Source organism: Procambarus clarkii, chromosome 8, assembly GCF_040958095.1.
Source record: "Procambarus clarkii isolate CNS0578487 chromosome 8, FALCON_Pclarkii_2.0, whole genome shotgun sequence".
In the NCBI taxonomy this organism is placed as follows: domain Eukaryota; kingdom Metazoa; phylum Arthropoda; class Malacostraca; order Decapoda; family Cambaridae; genus Procambarus; species Procambarus clarkii.
Genome location: NC_091157.1, coordinates 2,336,489 through 2,357,617, shown reverse-complemented (window position 1 = coordinate 2,357,617; position 21,129 = coordinate 2,336,489). Strand labels below are relative to the sequence as shown.

The 21,129-nt window shown below is 41.1% G+C and overlaps 1 protein-coding gene across 1 annotated transcript in view; it reads left to right on the top strand.

The window, feature by feature from the left end:
• The first annotated feature begins 14,539 nt into the window (after positions 1-14,539).
• Positions 14,540-21,129, top strand: part of LOC123752889 (uncharacterized) — a 170,414-nt gene continuing 163,824 nt past the window's right edge. The window contains exon 1 of the mRNA XM_069320878.1: positions 14,540-14,966. The gene's annotated coding sequence lies outside the window, so the exon portion shown is untranslated. The remainder of the gene's footprint in view (positions 14,967-21,129) is intronic.

Sequence of the window (21,129 nt, the reverse complement as noted above, 5' to 3'; positions counted from 1 at the left end):
AATGTTCTTTATAGCCTATACAACAATTAAAGATTTAAATCACACAATTCAAACAACAGAATCTACTGTGATGAAAATGTCCTGGGTCATAGTGACTTGTACTGGTTTGTTACTTGACATCACACAACAGTATCATCATAGTTATCTAAATTGGATGTAAAAGGAATTACTCTTGGTCAGAGCTGTAATAGGCTTGCAGTTTCCGCTTACATTGTTGAGCAGCAGCTCCAGTGGGGCGGTTGCTCGGAGGGTCAGAATCACTGTCCTCGGACCCTACTGGAGAAACGGAATCTGGCTGATGTTCTCGCTCAGCCAACTCAAGAGGAACCAGCTTCTTTAAAGTTTTTAGAGTAGTGTTGCCTCGGCATAAAACTTTCACTACTCTCAGGACACCTTGATGATCTGGATGAATGGCAACAATTTTGCCTATGGGCCACTCTGACCTTGGTCCATCACTGTCGACTAGTACTAGGTCCCCTGGTTTTAGTTGCACTTTATTATACGGACTCGAAGCTCCGTAGTGGTACTCTCGTAGAGCTGTGAGGTACTCTCGAGTCCAAACCTCATTCCACCTGCTAATAACCCCTGAGAGATGCTGGTAGCTTTCCACCAAGTCACCTCTGGTCACATGTGACGGGTCTACGGGGTCCTCTTCGGCTAAAGGGATGAGAGGGCTCAGTAGACCTCCATGTATCAAGTGTGAGGGACTCAGAGGTTCTCTCTGGGAGAAATCATCAGACAGGTATGTTAATGGGCGGTTATTGACTCGCGCCTCGATTTCCACAACAATGGTTTGGAGTTCGGAGTAACTGACCTTTTGTCTGTGTAAAGTTTTTCTTAAACACTTCTTGACTGTTCCTATCATTCGCTCATAGAACCCACCTTGCCAAGGGGCTCTTGGTGCTATAAATTTCCAGTGACATTGTCGTCTCTGCAGGACTGACTGTACTTCTGGGTGATTCCAGACTTCTCGTAGACAAGCTTCTCCTGCCACAAAATTGGAACCATTGTCCGATATCATTAATTTGGGACAGGATCTGCGAGCAGCAAATCTGCGGAAGGCCTGGATGAAGGCTTCAGCACTCATATCTGAAGTCACTTCTAAATGTACGCCTCTGGTTGTAGCACACGTAAAGAGACAAATGTATGCTTTCACTGGTATCTTATCTGGGTTGCCAGTGAGAAGTAAGGCTCCTGTGTAATCAACACCAGTGGTTTCAAAGGGACGAAGATGAACCACTCTTCCTTCAGGGAGTGGTGGAGGTCCTGGGTAAGGACATACTCTAGCATCGTATCTTTTACAAATTACACAGAATTTAATTATTGACTTAACTGTCTGACGACCTTGAGGAAGCCAGTACTTTTGTCTAAGGTCGGTGAGAGTATCTAACACTCCACCATGTAAAGTACCATAATGATGGTGATGTAAAACAAGAAGTTTAGTGATGACGTGGTGACGAGGTAAAAGAATTGGATTCTGTGTCCAAATCAATTTTTGCATGAAGCAAACGTCCTCCACATCCTAGTATATTATGAGTGTTGGCATCATACCAGATACCTAGAGACTTAGTTAATTTATCTGGAAGATTTTCATATTCGCTTCCATATGTCTCTTGTTGTGCACGTTTGATCCAGTAGAGGATAGGATTGGGAAACTTATGTCGAATTCCTATCTTAGCAAGAAAGTCAAACACATGTGCTGTCACTCTTAATAATTTACTTAAGTTAGAATAATTGTGAGGATCAATGGCCAAGATTCGTTGAGGTTCTGGTTCTTTCATGGGAGTGGTGATATTGGTCACTATGACTTGTGGCTTTTGTTTGGGCCACTGACCACCAAGAAGCCATGAAGGTCCATTGAACCACAGCGAAGACTTGATGAGTTGTTTTAGTGTTAATCCTCGAGATAAATAATCTGCAGGATTGTCCTTAGTAGGAACATGTCTGAATTTATATCCAGCAGATAACTCATAAATCTCCGTAACACGATTACTGACGTAGGGAGTCTTGTTGTTGTTATTTCTTACCCATTGTAAGACTGCCTCGTTGTCTGACCACACGACAATCTCACCAAAGTGGATATTATTGAGTGTCTTTGTCAGGCAATGAGCCAATCTTACTCCCACCAGCAATGCAGTCAACTCCATTTGAGGTAAAGATCTCTTCTTAATGAGAGCAACTCTTGCTTTAGATGTGAGCAAAATTGATTGTGCACTGTTAACTAAGTAGGCTACAGCGCCATATGCTTTGTCAGAGGCATCGCAGAAAATGTGTAAATTGGTGGGTAAGTTTGGTTCTGAAGCATTACGAGGAAATTTCTAAACACCTAACTGATTAAAATCCGTTGAGAGTATCTGCCATTTAGCTTGTAACTCACTTGGTAACGGATCATCCCATCCCATATGTTTCTGTCAGCACTCCTGCATTAGGAGTTTGCCCCTTATTAATATAGGACTAAGTAAGCCTAAAGGGTCAAATGGTTGACTGACAAACGAGAGCAGTGTTCTCATGGTAAGGGTTGAGTTATCGGTTTGTACTGACTTGACATTCATCTCGTCAGTACTGGTGTTCCATTCCTCGCCTAGAACCTTTAATTGATTGGGTACCTGATAACCTGGAAATTCTTTCTCGATTACCTGGTTGAGTAATTCATTATTTGAGGCCCATGACTGTAGTGGCATATTGGCTCCTAATAGCTCACGGTTAGCCTCATGGTAGATTTCTACCAAATTAGTTTGATCATTAGTTGTTCCCTGGAAATTGTCGACATACAAGTTGTCGCTAATGTCTACCTTATAAGGGCTATTTGACTTCCTCAAATGTGTGTCTAATGTTGCTTGCAAAAGAAACGGTGAGGACATAGCTCCGAATAATACTGAGGCAAAACGATATGTGATGACTTCACTGTTAGGATCTAGTGGGTCCTTAATCCAGAGAAATTTTGTGTAGTTACGATCATCCTCCTGCAAACCTACTCGGAGGAAAGCTTTGCTGATATCAGCAGTATAGGCGAAAATGCCAGTGCGAAATCATAACAGCACATCATGTAGCCTTTGTGTTAGGCTACGTCCCGTTTGGAGACATTCATTTAAAGACACACTGCTTGGCTTTACTTTAGCACTACAGTTAAAGACAATACGAATAGGTGTTGTCAATGAGTCTTTCACCACAGCGTGATGAGGTATAATAATGACCTATTTTTCGGTCATCGTTATCAACAACTTCAATAAATTTACTGTTAAGTTGTTGCTGGATGAGTTGATGATACATGTTCAGTTTGTCTGGCTGCTTCTGTAGTCGTGCTAATTGAGACTGCAATTGTGAGGCTGCCATAAAATAATTAACTGGAAGTTGTGGATGATTCAACTTCCATGGGAGTCTTACCCAGTATTGTTTATTTTCATAGACAACTGTATCCAGATATTGCTGGTAAGTCCACATATCATCAGGGCTTGGTTGTTCAGGGATAATACCTAAAGTGTCTAAATCCCACAAACGATGTACAGGTGGATCAGACTCAATATCTTCAGATATCTCCCTGAAACGTAGGGGTGACTGTTCCAAACCTAGTCACGCCACTATTATGTTATTAGATTGTTGGTTTGTTGACGCTGGATTTTGTCGGAAAAGCACCGGTCCAGTAAGCAATTTGCCTCCAGCAGATGACAACAAATTCATTCCGTGTTGTCTGGTGCATCCAGTTATAAATTTGTAATAATGATCCGCGCCTATAAGTATTCCAACATCAGTGAGTGTTACGGCCCTCTCGGGTCGCAACTGGATTCGTAATCTGATGTCGCTAGAGGAAGGGTATCCGGCCCCAAGCCAGTAGTGGCTTTCAAGGGATGAGATCCGTGACGCAAGTAACTTAAAGGGGAAGGGAAATAAAGTCAAGAACTTAATACTATAATTATTTCCATCACCAATATATAATATATAAAAAGATTACACGGGGGGAGGGGAATTAACACTGTACAGGGGAATTATTTACACAATCGTCTTCTCCTGAAGACTCTGGATCCAAGCTCTCGGTGCTCTCGTGGCCTCACAATGAATCCTTTGAGAAGCTGAGTCTACCCCGGCCACAGGCCAGCCAAAACACAGTTCCACTGGGGGCACCGCCGTGGAGGCCGTCAACCACAAGTCCAGCAGAACTGCTGGCAGGTTCCGGATCAGCAACGCTGGTCAGGCCACTCCACGAGCGATACTAGGGTAGCGCCCTAGTCAGGAGCCTCGTGTGATACCACAGATCACTCTCCTGTCTACAATACCCCAGTGGTTAATCGTCTCCAGCAGTCGGTCCCGGGTACGACAATCCTTCACTGCCGCTTCACAGGCAGGGTAACACCACAGTGTTCCTCCGGGAGGCGACTCACAGCTGCTGCAGCAAAGCACAAGGTATGGGGACGGCTGCCTTGGGTAGACTGACTCAACTTCCCTTACAGCAGTCCCAGGTCGACTCTGTAAGCAGACACGTCATCAATAACAGGGACACACTAAAGCACCTCACTTACAGGCTCAGACACAAACGCCCGACGTATCCACTCCATAGATGGCTCTGTTATCTGAGCACCACCTCACCAGAGGTCAGCAGCGGCTGTGTTGTGAGCTGAACCGGACTGGAAACTGGCCCTTGTGGCCAGTACGCCTTGTCCTCACCAGGTGTCGTCGTCCATTTGGTGGGGGTTTCGGGAGCTGACCCACAGATGGCGCGGTCGTCACTGCTCCGTGCTCGGACACTAGATTCGGGTCCGTAACAGTGAGGCAGTCAGAATTTATTTTATAATCTGCTAGCCTCATGCGGTTTAGTTTAAGATGTCTCGCAGTGCGAGCTAATCCTGTGACCTGCAGGTCTGTAGGAAGTTTATCTACTACTACCGCTTGTATTGGACTAGTGGAAGATCCGAGTCTCACTAATACCTTAACTACTTGGTATTCACGAGGTCCACTATTCGTCAAGAAACCAGAAATATTTAACCTCACACTTTTGGCAGGTTTTAAATTTAACTTATCTACTAACTGTTGTGTAATGAAGGTTTTCTGTGATCCTTGATCAAAAAGACCTCTAGTATTAACTCTAGATCTTCGGTTTATTTGTCTAAGTTGAGCTGTAGGCAGAGTGGTATTATTGCCTGACTCAGTAGCAAGTACATTTATTTCTTGATGCACTTTGCAATATTGCACTGCGGTAGAATTCGTGGAATTCTCCCCAGTGGTCATGGTTGATGTAGAAGATTTTCTATATAAGGCGTAGTGATGTACACCTTGGTTGCATCTGTTGCAGGAACGTAGCTGCACTACACAGCTGCAGCTGTGTAGCTGCACTACACAGCTAGCTGAACGTAGCTGCACTACACATTTTTTGGGATCATGAGAGCCCATGCACTTGGTGCACTTGTGTATTTCTTGCAACCTTTTAATCCTAGTATTATAAGTAGGATAAACAGAGCATTGGTAAATGGTATGTCCTTGATTACAGAACAGACACCTTCTCTCTTTAGTTGACTTGGTCTCTTTAGTAGACAAATCATTGGTTATCTCAGAAGGAGACACCGTATAAGTACCTACATTTCCACTTCTTTTCCCAGTGGATGGAGTAGTCTTGGATTTATATTTACTAGACTTATTCAAAGTCTGTTTGGGTATGACTGAAGTGTCAGTATTAGTTGGTTTAGACTCAGGTTTAATTCTATCATGAGTCTTCAACCTGTTAACCGTTATTCTCAGTCCCTCGAATATTTGGTCAAGAGTGAGAAACTCGGTATTATAGTGTACCACGGCCTGGCCTGGTGACTCTCTATTACTCCCTTATCTATCCATATCTCAACTATGGTATTTGTGCTTGGGGCTCTACTACCCAAAATCACTTACGTCCTCTAATTACTCAACACAAAGCTGCTATTAGGACAATATCCAATTCTGGCCCCAGACATCACTCGGTACCCCTACTTAAATCTCTGAATATGTTAGACATTAAGTCACTGCACATTCTCTCATGTGTATTATACATATATAAAACGCTAAACTATAATGCCAATCCTGATCTCAAAAGCTTCATAGAAGGTTGTATCAGAACCCATGAGCATCACACCAGAAATAAATACAGTTTTGATATTCCTAGAGTACGACTTAATCAAACTAGAAATGCTCTACAAATCAAGGGGCCCAGAATGTGGAATGACCTTCCCAACCATGTTAAAGACTGTACCTCTCTCAACCAGTTTAAGTTAAAAGCGAAGCTATACCTAATAAATTCCCTGTAACCTACCTTACCCTTCTATTGTCAACCAATGTCTGTTTTTTTTCTTTAAAGAGCGCTGTTTGTCGACATAATTGTATTTGTGCTGCTTTTTCATCTATGTTTTCATTTCTTGTTTTCATCTACTCATTATGCTCAATTAGTATTAAGCTTGTCATTTAAGTTTATCATGCCCGAAACGCTTTGCGTAATAGTGGCTTTAGGCATTGTATGTACTAGCTCTACCTATAAGTCAACCAATCCTTGTAAATATTTATTGTATGTATGTACCTTACCTAAATAAAATTGTATTGTATTGTATTGTATTGTGTGAGCAGAGCTCGGTTAAGACATTTCGAGGTAATTTCCTCTGCAAAAGTAACTTGATTGACCATTCTGAAGCTGGTATATCAACTTTAGTACCTGAGGCCTTTACTAGAGACTCTACTTCTAGTCTGAAGCTTTGAAGTGACTCTGGTCGACTATTTGGTGCATTCAGATCTAGCAATTGGTAATAGAGGGTAGCTATACTTAACTCTTTGTTGCAATAGTTCAACTTCAAAAGTTTTATAGCTTCCTCATAATTACTTTCATTGAGAGTTAGGTTATGTATGACCTTTTTAGCTTCTCCTTTGAGAAGACTAAGTAGGTATGAGAATTTAGAAACCTTGTCAAGAGACGGTTTCTTATGTATATGAACTTCAAATGAAGTCCAAAAATTGTCCCAATTTTCTGAATCTAATCCTGAAAATGTAGGTAAGTCTAAAGTAGGTAAACGAACCTCTGGTAGTTGGTTACTGAATTGAGACCCTGTGTTACTGGTATTGGATCCAGATTGTTTTGCTAATTTAGATAGCATGTAAAGTTTATCTTGAGTCTCATCTTCATACTGGGAGATACCGTCTACAATTTGACTTACTTCATCAGGATCAGTTTCTGTGGTATTCAGTAGAGTAAGATTGACTTGTAGACTTAACTAGATCAAATTTCAGATAAGCTACTCTTACTGATGTCTCTAAGTGATAAGAGTCAATGGGAGTATCTTTAGATAAGCCCTCAGCCTTGTTAATTAGTCTGGTTAAATGACCTTTAAGGCCAATATAGGTTCTCCTTAATTGCTCAGGAGTAGCCATGTTGGGCTTGGGTCCAAACTTCATGGGATTAGCATATGTATTACTAATGAAGCTTGGGTACTTGTTCACTAGTTGACAAGTAACATTAAATGTAGCCTAATTTAATGTGGCTAATTTATACTCTACATCACTTGAGGTTAAATGTATCTACCTAACAACAAGTAGCTAGATATTTTGTGCATTGTCTGAACTTCACCATTAGTTCTCGTCCGGTTAGCTCTTCTATATCACCATCAGAGGTAATGGGGATCATCCAGCAATACACAAAATAGATACATACAAATAATGAGTACAAGATGAAATATTATGGAGACACTCCAATCAGAGTTATCTCAAAGTTTAATCCCACCCTGGATAGGGTCAGCACAAATAGTATAATACATACACTACTGACTAGCTTAAATCTAGTCGTGATAATTCCTAACTAAGAACTATAAATTTATTTAGTCTGGGCTTGTACCAAATTCAGCACAATCTCAGCCTAAATTCTACCTAATAAGATTGGTAAAGATTATTGTGGTGCAGTAAGGTGAGTATAATTGTGCTGTATTTTTGGGTTTTTTGTTTTTATAGTTTATAAGTGTGCACTTGCACACACAAGTGAAAACATATAAAGGTTATAAGCTGATGCTCCTGGTGACCTAAAGATTCTTACTTCAGTATGACGTGTAGGCCTAAGTGTTGTGGGTAACTGACTGTGTCCCACTAGGGCTACCTTATACATGAGGTGAAAGTAGCAATGTATTGGTGTGATTTAGACTAACTTATGTGTTACGCTGTTGGCAGACACAATTAATTAAATGGTTAGTCTAGTTTACATCACACAAGGATTAGTTATTAATAATTAGTATTTATAATTATAATTTATGTTTATCCGGTTCGATAAGGACCATAATGTGGGACATTTGGGGCTTGACTCTATTTATTTAAATATTAATGTAATGAAATTCTATTACGAAGGACCACCCGCTTTTATAGTAAAGAGGGAAACTAAAAAAATATGATCATTAGAAAATTCCTAGATCAACCAGTAACTATGAAAGAAGACGAGAGAGATATCAAATAATATACACCTGGAAGATACTGGAGGGCCAAGTACCAAATCTACACAGTAAAATAACAACGTACTGGAGTGAACGACATGGAAGAAAATGTAGAATAGAACCAATGAAGAGCAGAGGTGCCATAGGCACAATCAGAGAACACTGTATAAACATCAGAGGTCCGCGGTTGTTCAACGTCCTCCCAGCAAGCATAAGAAATATTGCCGGAACAACCGTGGACATTTTCAAGAGGAAACTAGATTTATTCCTCCAAGGAGTGCCGGACCAACCGGGCTGTGGTGGGTATGTGGGCCTGCGGGCCGCTCCAAGCAACAGCCTGGTGGACCAAACTCTCACAAGTCGAGCCTGGCCTCGGGCCGGGCTTGGGGAGTAGAAGAACTCCCAGAACCCCATCAACCAGGTATCAACCAGGTATGGATAAAATACTAGAGAATATGATCACTTATATAAAATTAATGGGCTGTATAATTTAACTGAATCAAAGCCTCAAACACCTACATTGGGGGGTTATTACTGGAACTTCATATATGTCCAGGAACTAGTGTGGTTCGTGCACCAGTTCATTATGCAATAATCTAATCCTATGACCAATTACAGAATCATTGTATTTGTCACCAATAAGAACATAGATTATAACATGAGAAATTAATAATTATAATAAACACATTTCAATCCAAAGAAACAATGCTCTGCATGAATAATACTACAGATAATGGAATTTAAGGAATACGGAAAGGGTCTTAGCTTGAAGACGATTTCCAAGAAGTCGGTTACGACTCATCCTCAGAATCTCCTGGACTCATCATGGTACACTGGGAGATGATTAACACGGGAAATGACAGCTCGGAGAATTCTTCACACATGCTGTAAATCAAATTATATTCAGTAGCAACAGATTAAGCTACTAGACATCTATGTTCAAGAAAATTTAATTAAATAATGAAGGTAAATAATAACCTGTGGTTTTTTATAGTCGCTCTGCGTAACGACAAGCTACCCAGCTATAACCTCCTCCTAGATGATGCATCAAATAAGGATAAAGGTACTTAGCTAATAGGGCACTGTGTAAGTTAAGGCTTGCCGAAGTTCGCGTCTTAGGTTCAGGCTTCGTTGTAACGAACACGTGGTGTCTAGCCTAGCCTAGATGTTGACGCGCTTCACTGGCCGGTCACGTTGGGCTACACGGAACCAAATTTAACAGGTTCCTGGCTGAATGTCAAATTAAATCTCTTGACAATTCAACACGTTGTGTAAAGTGACACTGACACCAGTTAAGTTATTGTCTGCAAAGGTTCTTCACACCTCACAGTGGCGACTTTCATCTGGAGCTCTTGGTGGCGTCTACCCTGGTGGCTTGGGTAATGGCGTCTCTCTCTGAGCGCGTCGCCTCGTGTACTCGCATCTCCTCTGCCCCGCTCTGCATCCCGCGTTTGATACACAAATTATTTACTACGAATATTATCATTTCTCGCAGTTGTGATTGAAATGCTCGGATAAGGACGGGTTTATTATTCAGAGGAGTTAAATATTATTATTTGCCCGTTTTACGATGGTAAACGAGCAATGGAGATGAATTAAAGTCTCTCCAGGGCATTCACGCGTGACGTTAAATTTATTAACAGATAACAGTTATAACTATAAACGCTCTATTTGGCATTAGTTGGGGATCAGTTTATTTGTAATTAATTATCACACAGAACACTGTTGTTTTATAGAGAATCAAATTCAATTCTCAGGCACACTGGATATAGTTGTGTTTATTATAATGGAATCTGACGCAATACTGGCGTCTGGTGACGTAAGAATTCTAGCCTTATTGTACAGATGTAATTATTAGTACATGTGAACTCTACGTTTGGTTAATTTTAATTACTACAATGATTAGTAGATTTAGTAATAATTAATAATAATACAACAGTGTTGTATTTAGTGTTGGAAATTTCCAACATATATTTTGTTAACTTCAATATTGAATTATGATTTTAAACGGACTGTATATTTTGATTCAGCCTGCCAGAATTTATCTGCACATAGTTTGAAGGTATATTTACAACTTATACCACAAAGGGAATATATATATATATATATATATATATATATATATATATATATATATATATATATATATATATATATATATATATATATATATATAAAAGGAAGGGAGTACCACCTCTGGCTGGAAGAAGGGGGACCCATAGCCTCGGAGGAAACCACACATAACGCATTGGAGGGAATGTAGGTCCCCTCCAATACAGTTTCTGTGTGCTTTTCTCCTACCACCCCCTTCCCTTTTTTTTTTTTCTTTATTGTGTATTTAAAGGTTACAAAACATACAAGACAATTGCCTAAAGGTTATGGATCTCTTGAAGCTCCTCCGCTTCTGGACAGGAACCGAGGACGCAGCAAGCATTTCCCCTCTGGATCGCCACACTGAGACGCTGAAATAAAAAACTGGAAGCCCTTGGGTCTCTGGTGACGTCAATGAGCCTGGAACCCAATTCCTTGAGAAATCCCAAGGCACTCTTGCCCCAGGGGCCATGCGTCTCAGACGCTATGGGAACAAAGAGGTATTGACCTTCCAGTCGCCTGTACTTGAGTGATTTTGCTGTTTCCCTGTGGTTGGTGCTCCACCTGCTTGATCAGCTCCGAAGCACTTAATATATATATATATATATATATATATATATATATATATATATATATATATATATATATATATATATATATATATATATATATATATATATATATGCGAACAAGCCTGAAGCACATGTGCTTCAGAGTGCCATGTAATGGCGGCCTAGCACTGTGGCGTCTGTCGACCAACAAGGGTAGCAAGAAACATCACACTTTATATGGGCCAGCTCACCTACTTATTCCAGATCACGAATTATCTGGCGAAGGAATGGTATTAATAATGGCTCCATCAACATATAAGGTACAGGTGAGACATAAAATATTTGTGTGTTGCTGAGGAACACTACTCACTATGTTTGGGTGTTCGTATGCTAATATCTGGCTTCCTATCCAATATGTAATAGTGGTCACTACCAATAAAAGAATATAAGACAGTCGGGAACTTAATTGCTTTAGGGGTCACAGTGGCAGTTTCTTGGTTGGTTGACTTATATTTTGGGAGTCTTTGATGAGTTGTGCATGTCGTGAGGAGCCCTCTCTCTTTCTCTCTCTCTCTGAGACAATGGCTTGCCTGCCTCCTCCCTTGAGGTGGCGTTCCAACAATGTGCAGGCGATGAGTCACAATAACGTGGCTGAAGTATGTTTACCAGATCACACACTAGAAGTCACAATCGACTTGAGAATGGTCCAGGACGGACCGAAACGTCGTCGTCCCTTCAACTTCTAGTGTGTGGTCTTCCAACAATGTTTTGTTCCAATACTCTGCTGGTTCCTACTCTGTCTTAAGGACTAGGGAGGCAAGCTATATTTTCTGGTGTATGGTGTAATTATTCAGTCCTAGTGAATACTATTTTATTAAGTTTAAACACTAGACTCTGTTTAAAGGAATAATTAGAGTTTTATATATTCGTGTTGTGAATATACGTCATGTGATGACGTCACGGAATCTTCCCTTATCTATAATATCTTAATGGGTAACTATAATATGTTAACATTTGTTTCGGATTTCCGACAGTACTTGACTGGGCAGTACTTCATCCTGTAAGCAGTAGTGGACCCCAATAACCATCTACAGGTGGTAGTAGACACCTTGGGTCCCATTCCATTGGCGGTACCAGAACCATACCAATCCTGTAGGCTGTAGTGGACCATACATCCATTTTCTGGATGGTAGTCGACCCTATACCCATCCTGTTGGGAGCAGTGGACCCCATACCTATCCTGTGGGCAGAAGTGGACCATACACCCATTTTCTGGGCAGCAGTGACCTCATACCCATCCTGTGGGTGTAGTGGACCCCATACCCATCCTATACGTGGTTGTGGAACCCTTACTCATCCTGTGGATGGTAATGGACCCCATACCTATCCAGTGGGTGATAGTGGATCCCATACTCATCCTTTGGGTGACAGTGGACCCCATACACAACCTACAGGCGGTAGTGGACCCTATACTTATCCTGTGGCCGGTACTGGGCCACATACCCATCCTGTGGGTGGTAGTGGCCCCCATGCTCATCATATGGATGATAGCGGACTCCATACTCATTCTGAAGGAGGAAGCGAACCCAAACACTCATCCTCTGAGCGGTAGTGGACTCCATACCCATCCTTTGGGGGCAGTGAACCTCATACCCATCCTGTGGATGGAAGTGGACCCCATAGCCTTCTTGTTGGCGGTAGTGGACCTCATGCCTATGTCGTGGGCACTAATGCACCTCATACCAATCGTGGGGCGGTAATGGACCCCATACCTATCCTATTGGTGGTAGTGGACCCATACCCAACCTATAGGTGGTAGTGGAACCCATACCTATCCTTTTAGGTGGTAATGGACTCCATAAACATCGTGTGATATGTTGTGGACCCCTAGATCTTTCTGGTTTTCAGTAGTGTACCCTCACAGACATTTCAACTTAACATCGTTTTCTGATGACATTCCTGCAATTCACTCTCTCTAGATTTTCAAAGCACATACTATTATATATAAAAATTATTTCTGAGAACTCCACAATTACATGTAATAATTTATAGTGCTTATTATAATTTACTTCAATTGGATGTAGCGTATCCATGATACTTGAATAACATGGAAAATAGTACGTAAATTTCACATCAGAAATTTCACTGTAAAAATACAATTATCATTTAAAATAGGAGCAAACGGACCCATATGCTCTCTACAGTGATGTGACGGGTACTATGGGACAGACTATGGTGCGTGAGGAAGGGTTGGTGCCTGGTGATAGGGAAATAACTGGAAATCTACCACAGATAAACTATGAACATTAGCAGCTTAGGAACTATGAGCCTTTGGCCACAATGATACTATGTTATTGCGAGAGCGGGTTGCACTAACATAGAGGGAGCACAGAGCACACACAGCTGGCCCAGTAGTGTGTGATAGATATCTCCACAGCTGGACCAGTGGTGTGTGATAGATATCTCCACAGCTGGCCCAGTAGTGTGTGATAGATGTCACCACAGCTGGCCCAGTAGTGTGTGATAGATGTCACCACAGCTGGCCCAGTAGTGTGTGATAGATGTCACCAGTAACATAGAGGGAGCACAGAGTACACACAGGTGGCCCAGTAGTGTGATAGATGTCACCAGTAACATAGAGGGAGCACAGAGTACACACAGGTGGCCCAGTAGTGTGATAGATATCACCAGTAACATAGAGGGAGCACAGAGTACACACAGCTGGCCCAGTAGTGTGTGATAGATATCACCAGTAACATAGAGGGAGCACAGAGTACACACAGCTGGCCCAGTAGTGTGTGATAGATATCACCAGTAACATAGAGGGAGCACAGAGTGCACACAGCTGGCCCAGTAGTGTGTGACAGATATCACCAGTAACATAGAGGGAGCACAGAGTACACACAGCTGGCCCAGTAGTGTGTGATAGATATCACCAGTAACATAGAGGGAGCACAGAGTACACACAGCTGGCCCAGTAGTGTGTGATAGATATCACCAGTAACATAGAGGGAGCACAGAGTACACACAGCTGGCCCAGTAGTGTGTGATAGATATCACCAGTAACATAGAGGGAGCACAGAGTACACACAGCTGGCCCAGTAGTGTGTGATAGATATCACCAGTAACATAGAGGGAGCACAGAGTACACACAGCTGGCCCAGTAGTGTGTGATAGATATCACCAGTAACATAGAGGGAGCACAGAGTACACACAGCTGGCCCAGTAGAGTGTGATAGATATCAGCAATAACATAGAGGGAGCACAGAGTGCACATAGCCCTCCCAGTAGTGTGTGATAAATATCACCAGTAACATAGCAGATACCAGAGAGTTGTCTCATTAGTGTGGAAGATAATCTAGAAAGGAACCCATATTTTTGTCACTGGTGTCGCTTTTTGTCGCTCAACGCTCCGTCCGCCTTGATATAGATAAGCGTAGTGGTGGCTTGTGTGCTCTTATCTGGTGTTACCGTTGACGCCAGTGTAGTTGTGAGTAGTGTACTGTTAACAGTTCTCGTGTGTCACTGTTGACGCCAGTGTAGTTGTCAGTAGTGTACTGTTAACAGTTCTCGTGTGTGTGAAGTGTCTTGCTTTTGGTTTTACCAGGATGTATTGATATTATCTGTTGTGAACAGTGTTCATGGTGTCCCGGAGGTACTGACCATTGAGTGACCACAAGGCCTTGTCCTGTGTGTGACACTTGGCCACATTCACAGTGCGTCCTGGTGTGATGTGATACGTGATTAAAGACAAACTTTCCTCAACAACTCTTCAGCCTACAGCTTTTGGTCAACCAGCGAGCGTTAAGCTTTTGTTAAAGCAAGCAGCAAAAAGCGCTCGGTTAAAGAGGGAGTTTAGAGCTGGTGGCACTTCAGACATCCTCAGGTTATCATCGTCTACCAAAAAGAGGTTTGTGGTAGTCTTAATTTTTGTTATTTCATAAAAGTATTTGTTTTAAAGTTCAACAAAAGATTAATAGTATTTCATTAATCAAGAAATAATAGAATGTAAACAATCAATACCATATCAAGAAGGTGGGAGATCCACTAGCGTCTAAAATGTTAATTTCTTGGGCCAATCGTTCACCCTTCTGAAACAAATTTTTTTTTTTATTGAGGAAAAACATGTAAAGTTGATGGTGACAGGCACCGAAGTCTTCAAAGTTTAAGTCTCCCCTCGAATGTTAAGATCGTTTTCTTTTGAAAAAGATGGAATCACTGAGTGTGGGAATATTTCTTGAAGATCGGGAGATGCAGGAGAGGTTATGCTGTGAGCTCTTATGCTGCTTCTTGCTGGGCAGCTGAGTGTCATGCTGTTTAGAATTTACTTGTGGAAGTTTACAAATAATGTCTGTATTAAGTAATGAGTAAGTCTCATGGCACAAACGTGTCTCTATACTCATCTGAAGACGTCGGCCACAGATACATAGTCTCCAGAGTAGTGTCAAGTGTGGTAAATATTGTACACACTAATGGTGTTCTCTGTGAGTGATGTTGAAGATTAACACTACAAACAATTAGAACCACATGTCTACCTCTACCTTGGCATTGTAAGAACTACACCCACTACGCCAGCGTTCACGACCACAAGGTTCACCACACCAGCATACATGACCACAAGGTTCACCACACCAGCATACATGACCACAAGGTTCACCACACCAGCATATATGACCACAAGGTTCACCACACCACCATACATGACCACAAGGTTCACCACACCAGCATACATGACCACAAGGTTTACCACACCAGCATACATGACCACATGGTTCACCACACCAGCATACACGACCTTGTGGTCATGTTTGCTGGTGTGGTGAACCTTGTATCTGGCACACCATACCACCACTCCTGCCCTCTGCTGTATCTGGTACACCATACCACCACTCCTGCCCTCTGCTGTATCTGGCACACCATACCACCACTCCTGCCCTCTGCTGTATCTAGTACACCATACCACCACTCCTGCCCTCTGCTGTATCTGGTACATCATACCACCAATCCTGCCCTCTGCTGTATCTAGTACACCATACCACCACTCCTGCCCTCTGCTGTATCTGGTACACCATACCACCACTCCTGCGCTCTGCTGTATCTAGTACACCATACCACCACTCCTGCCCTCTGCTGTATCTGGTACACCATACCACCACTCCTGCCCTCTGCTGTATCTGGTACACCATACCACCACTCCTGCCCTCTGCTGTATCTGGTACATCATACCACCACTCCTGCCCACTGCTGTATCTGGTACACCATACCACCACTCCTGCCCTCTGCTGTATCTGGTACACCATACCACCCTTCCTGCCCTCTGCTGTATCTGGTACACCATACCACCACTCCTGCGCTCTGCTGTATCTAGTACACCATACCACCACTCCTGCCCTCTGCTGTATCTGGTACACCATACCACCACTCCTGCCCTCTGCTGTATCTGGTACACCATACCACCACTCCTGCCCTCTGCTGTATCTGGTACATCATACCACCACTCCTGCCCACTGCTGTATCTGGTACACCATACCACCACTCCTGCCTATCACTGAACACATGCATCTTAATTGGTTGAATTTGCGGTGATGAAATTCGAGGGAACTTGACGGACTCTAGGATACTTAGATCTTTTACTAGCCCTTGCTATTTTTCTTGTCAGATAAGAGTTAGAGGATCATCCTAGGCTATCTTCTCCATCCAGCATTCCTGCATTAACAAATTCTCTTTTATCAATGTTGGACTTAATAATCCCAAAGGGGGACGAAGGGTTTGCTGACTTGGGATAATAGTTTCCTCATTGTTAGGTTCGTGGTTTCTGGTTCCGCGACTTTATGACCAGATGTTGTTTCCCATTTGACTTGTAATTCCTTCATCTTCTCAGGTACGTTGAAGTCAGGAAATTCTGATTCAATCAATTCATTTAAATTTAAATTATTTGAGGCCCGTGACTGGAGAGGCATATTTACTCACAACTCTCAATTGGCCTTGTGATAAATGGTTAGCAGTTCACTCTCACTGCTGATTATTCATTGTAAATTATCTACATACAGGTTGTTGCTAATTTCAGTTTTATTTGGGCTATTGGACTTCTTCAAGTGCATATCTAAGGTTGCTTGAAGCAGAAGCGGTGAAGAATTAGCTCCAAACAAAACTGAGGCAAATCTGTATGTGATTATTTAACTCTATGGATCACTAGGATCCTTCATCCATAGAAACTTTGTGTAGTTACGGTCCTCTTCTTGAACACCTACCCTAAGGAATGCTTTACTTGTATCGGCCGTGTATGCATAAGTCCCTATGAGAAACTTTAACAGCATGTCATACAGCCTTTGTGTCAGTGTTGGGCCAGTTTGAGGGCAGTCATTCAGTGAGACACTATTCTGCTTCGTCTTAGTACTGTAGTTAAATACTACCCTTAGTGGGGCAGTGGTTGAATTTTTCAATACTGTATGATGCAACAAATAATGTTCTTCCTTAGAGTCATCATTGGTGACAGCTTCGATAAATTTATTATCAAGTTGTACTTGTATTATGTCATGGTACAATTTCATGTTCTCAGGTTGTCTATTTAAGCACATCACCTGAGACCTTAATTGGTTTTGTGCCTTGAAATGATTTACTGGAAGCTGAGGATGATTCCGCTTCCAAGGGAGCCTAACCCAGCATTGATTGTCCCTGTAGAAAACCGAGTCCATGTATTGTTTGCATGTCCAGTCATCATCAGGTCTAGATTGTTCAGGGACGATGCCTAAGGTGGCTAGATCCCATAATTTATGTACCGTACCAATTGGTGATCAGTACCACCAATCCTGCTTATTGTAATATCTGGTAAACCATACCACCACACCTGCCTTAAACAGTATCTGGTACACCATACCACCATTAATGCCTTATGCAGTAACTGGTACACCATACCACCACTAATGCCTTATGCAGTATCTGGTACACCATACCAAAACTAATACCATATGCAGTATCTGGTACACCATACCACCACTAATGCCTTAGGTGGTATCTGGCACACCATACCACCACTAATACCTTATGCAGTATCTGGTACACCATACCAAAACTAATACCATTTGCAGTATCTGGCTCACCATACCACCACTATTGCCTTATGCAGTATCAGGCACACCATACCACCACTAATGACTTAAACAGTAATTGGTACACAATATCACCACACTTGCATTGTGTAGTATCTGGTATACCATATTGCTCTAATACCTTATGAAGTATCTGCTTCACCATACCACCACATGTGCCTTGGCAGTATCTGTCACCTTGTCCTCTTTCAAATTACGTCTGAATTTGGCTGTTTACCTGTATGACCGAAAATGGACGTAATTTGAAAAATGAAAATAAAATTGGGATTTATTTCCAAAACAGTAAGTTAAGCGTCCTCTTGTAGGTTAGGAGGGCAATATCACTCAACTTATTTCAATTTAAAATATTTGTGGCCCGTGACTGGAGAGTTTCAGGCCTTGAGGCCACTAAAGTTTCAAAACGTCATGAAAAACACTAACTGAGTATTTCCTCTCCTAACCTTTCCGAGTAAGCTAGAGGACTTAAACAGAAAACGGGACAGTACATCACTTTCGTGAGCCGATTTCATTTCAAATTACGTCCATTTTTGTCCATAGCGTGTATACCAGCGAAGAGCGACATTAATTTTAAGAGGACGGGTTGAGATGTAATAACATTCCAACCTTCCTTCTTAATGCAGTATCTGGTACACCTTACTACCAATCCTGCTTAATGCCATAGTACACAATACCTCCACTTCGGCCTAATGCAAAATTGGGTACATCATACCACTACTTGTACCTTTTGCAGAATGTGGAGCACATTACCACCACTCCTGCATAATGCAGTATCTAGTAAACAATATCACCATTCCTGCCTTATGAACTATCTGGTACTCCATACCACCACTACCAACTCTTAGTGGGCCCAGGCAGAGGTTTAGGACCCTCGCAGGAATATACTGTCTTCACTCAGAATGTTTGGAAATATGCTTATTATATGGGTTGTGTGTGTTAATATAAACAGGAACACGTTGTACTGAACGGGGTGAGAACAGCTTGAGTTATCTCATCCCTTTGTGAGTATTTATACTTCAATATACTTATCTCACTTTTCACTACTGCCTTATCCATTATCTGGAACAATATACCACCACCACTATTGCCTTATGCAGTATCTGGTACACCATTTTAAATGCATGGAAATTAAACATTTTCACCAATTTTCTATAAATTTTTACCCAGTCGTCAGCTCAAGTTGAAATTTTAACGCAAATTAGCTCTCCATAAATGATAACCAGTCAATAATCTCATAAAGCATAACACTTTACTCGAAAACTATCCATGCGTAGCAAGTCTGAACTACAGAATTATACATGTAATAACAAGATTTCCATGCCCCAGTGAGGAGGCATAAATCTCCTCACCGTTTGACAATGTTGTGACAAGCGCAGAAGACAGGGTCGCCTCGCTGACCAAGCCGTCCTATGAAGGAAATTTTTCCTCACACTCGTCAATCTCGCCCTACATTCGTAATTAACGTAAGGATAAGAGAGGATGCACACTAAATTTGCAACCCCCCAAAAAATTAACCACACTACTTTTGATAGTGGATGAAATCTGAGCGCCAATGAAAAAAATAAATGAATATAAACTTTAATTTATCAAACACACTCAATTTATTAGAATAAACTCGATGAATAAAAAATACCAATATTGACTGTCTATTGTCTATTGACCAGCTATTGACTGTCTATCTCATTATTCAAATCAAAGTTAAAGGATGGTTTTCTTGCCACTAAACACAAGTTAAATTATATTTTACCGAAAATAAAATAATTCAGCAATGAATGTTTGAAACTATCCCAATAAACTTGTACTACTAATTTTCTGAGAAGGAATTATACTGAATTTTAAGCTGTAAATAATTTATTTTGAATTTATTAATGTCACAATTTTATTAATAAATAAGACCAGCCGACAATTACCAAAACTCCTTTTAATCATCAAAATGGTCTTTTATTTAATTTAATGCTCTGTACACAATTTACAAATGTATTAATTAAACCACTGGCTCAATTTTTAAAATTAAAGAAATGTTTTTATCGCTCAGAAAATTATCAGCAGGGAGCGCTATAAAGACTTACCGAACTTTTGTTATTTATTTAATTGGACAATTATTTAAATATTAATCATTTATTTATGTTAACCACTGGTAATTTATTTAAATACAAATACACTTGTTTGCTGGAACACACAACTGTCGAGCTCTGTAAGGACTACCGATGTATGACACTGAGGCGCTAAAAAAAATATCTGTCTTGTGCTCTTTCTTAATATTCCATTTTTTTCAAAATTATAAAATATATATTCTCGTGTCGCACACTTAGTTGTGAAAATAATTAAAACAATTATTAGTCCCTTGTACACTAGACGGAAGTTACAAGATTAAAAACTGCTACAGGACTGGTGCTGAGTTACAAGCACGCCGTATGAGTGAGTCCCGTCAAGTTGCTTAAACACTGAAATTAAATTGTCTTTATCACAATATTTTAAAACTGGGCTCACTTTCCGACGCAACACCGGTAATTACTGGTGTCATTTGAAGACGCACAATTTTCCACACACCCCAGGATTCCACAGATCACTGTAATATATGTTCCACACAGTTCTTTCGTAGCGCACTACAGAAGTGAACCAAAATACAGTCTCACTAACTCTGTAGCCCTTCCAAAAATTTTAAACACCACAAAATTATCTTAAAGAATTTAAAAACAAAAAAAAAATTCTTATAACACATTTCCGTAATTTTATATAATATTATCATGAGACTTTGGGCGCAATCTACAGCTACCCTATTGTCCAGAATATACAGTATGTAATCACTACACTAAATTACTTACCTGAGAATTAATTATTAAAAAATATAGAAAATTATCCTATACATAAAGTAACTTACAACTGACTTGAACTACATATGGAAAACAGAACTATGCTTAACGGGGCACAGATTAATTTTAATGGGGATAATTACTATTTATGGGA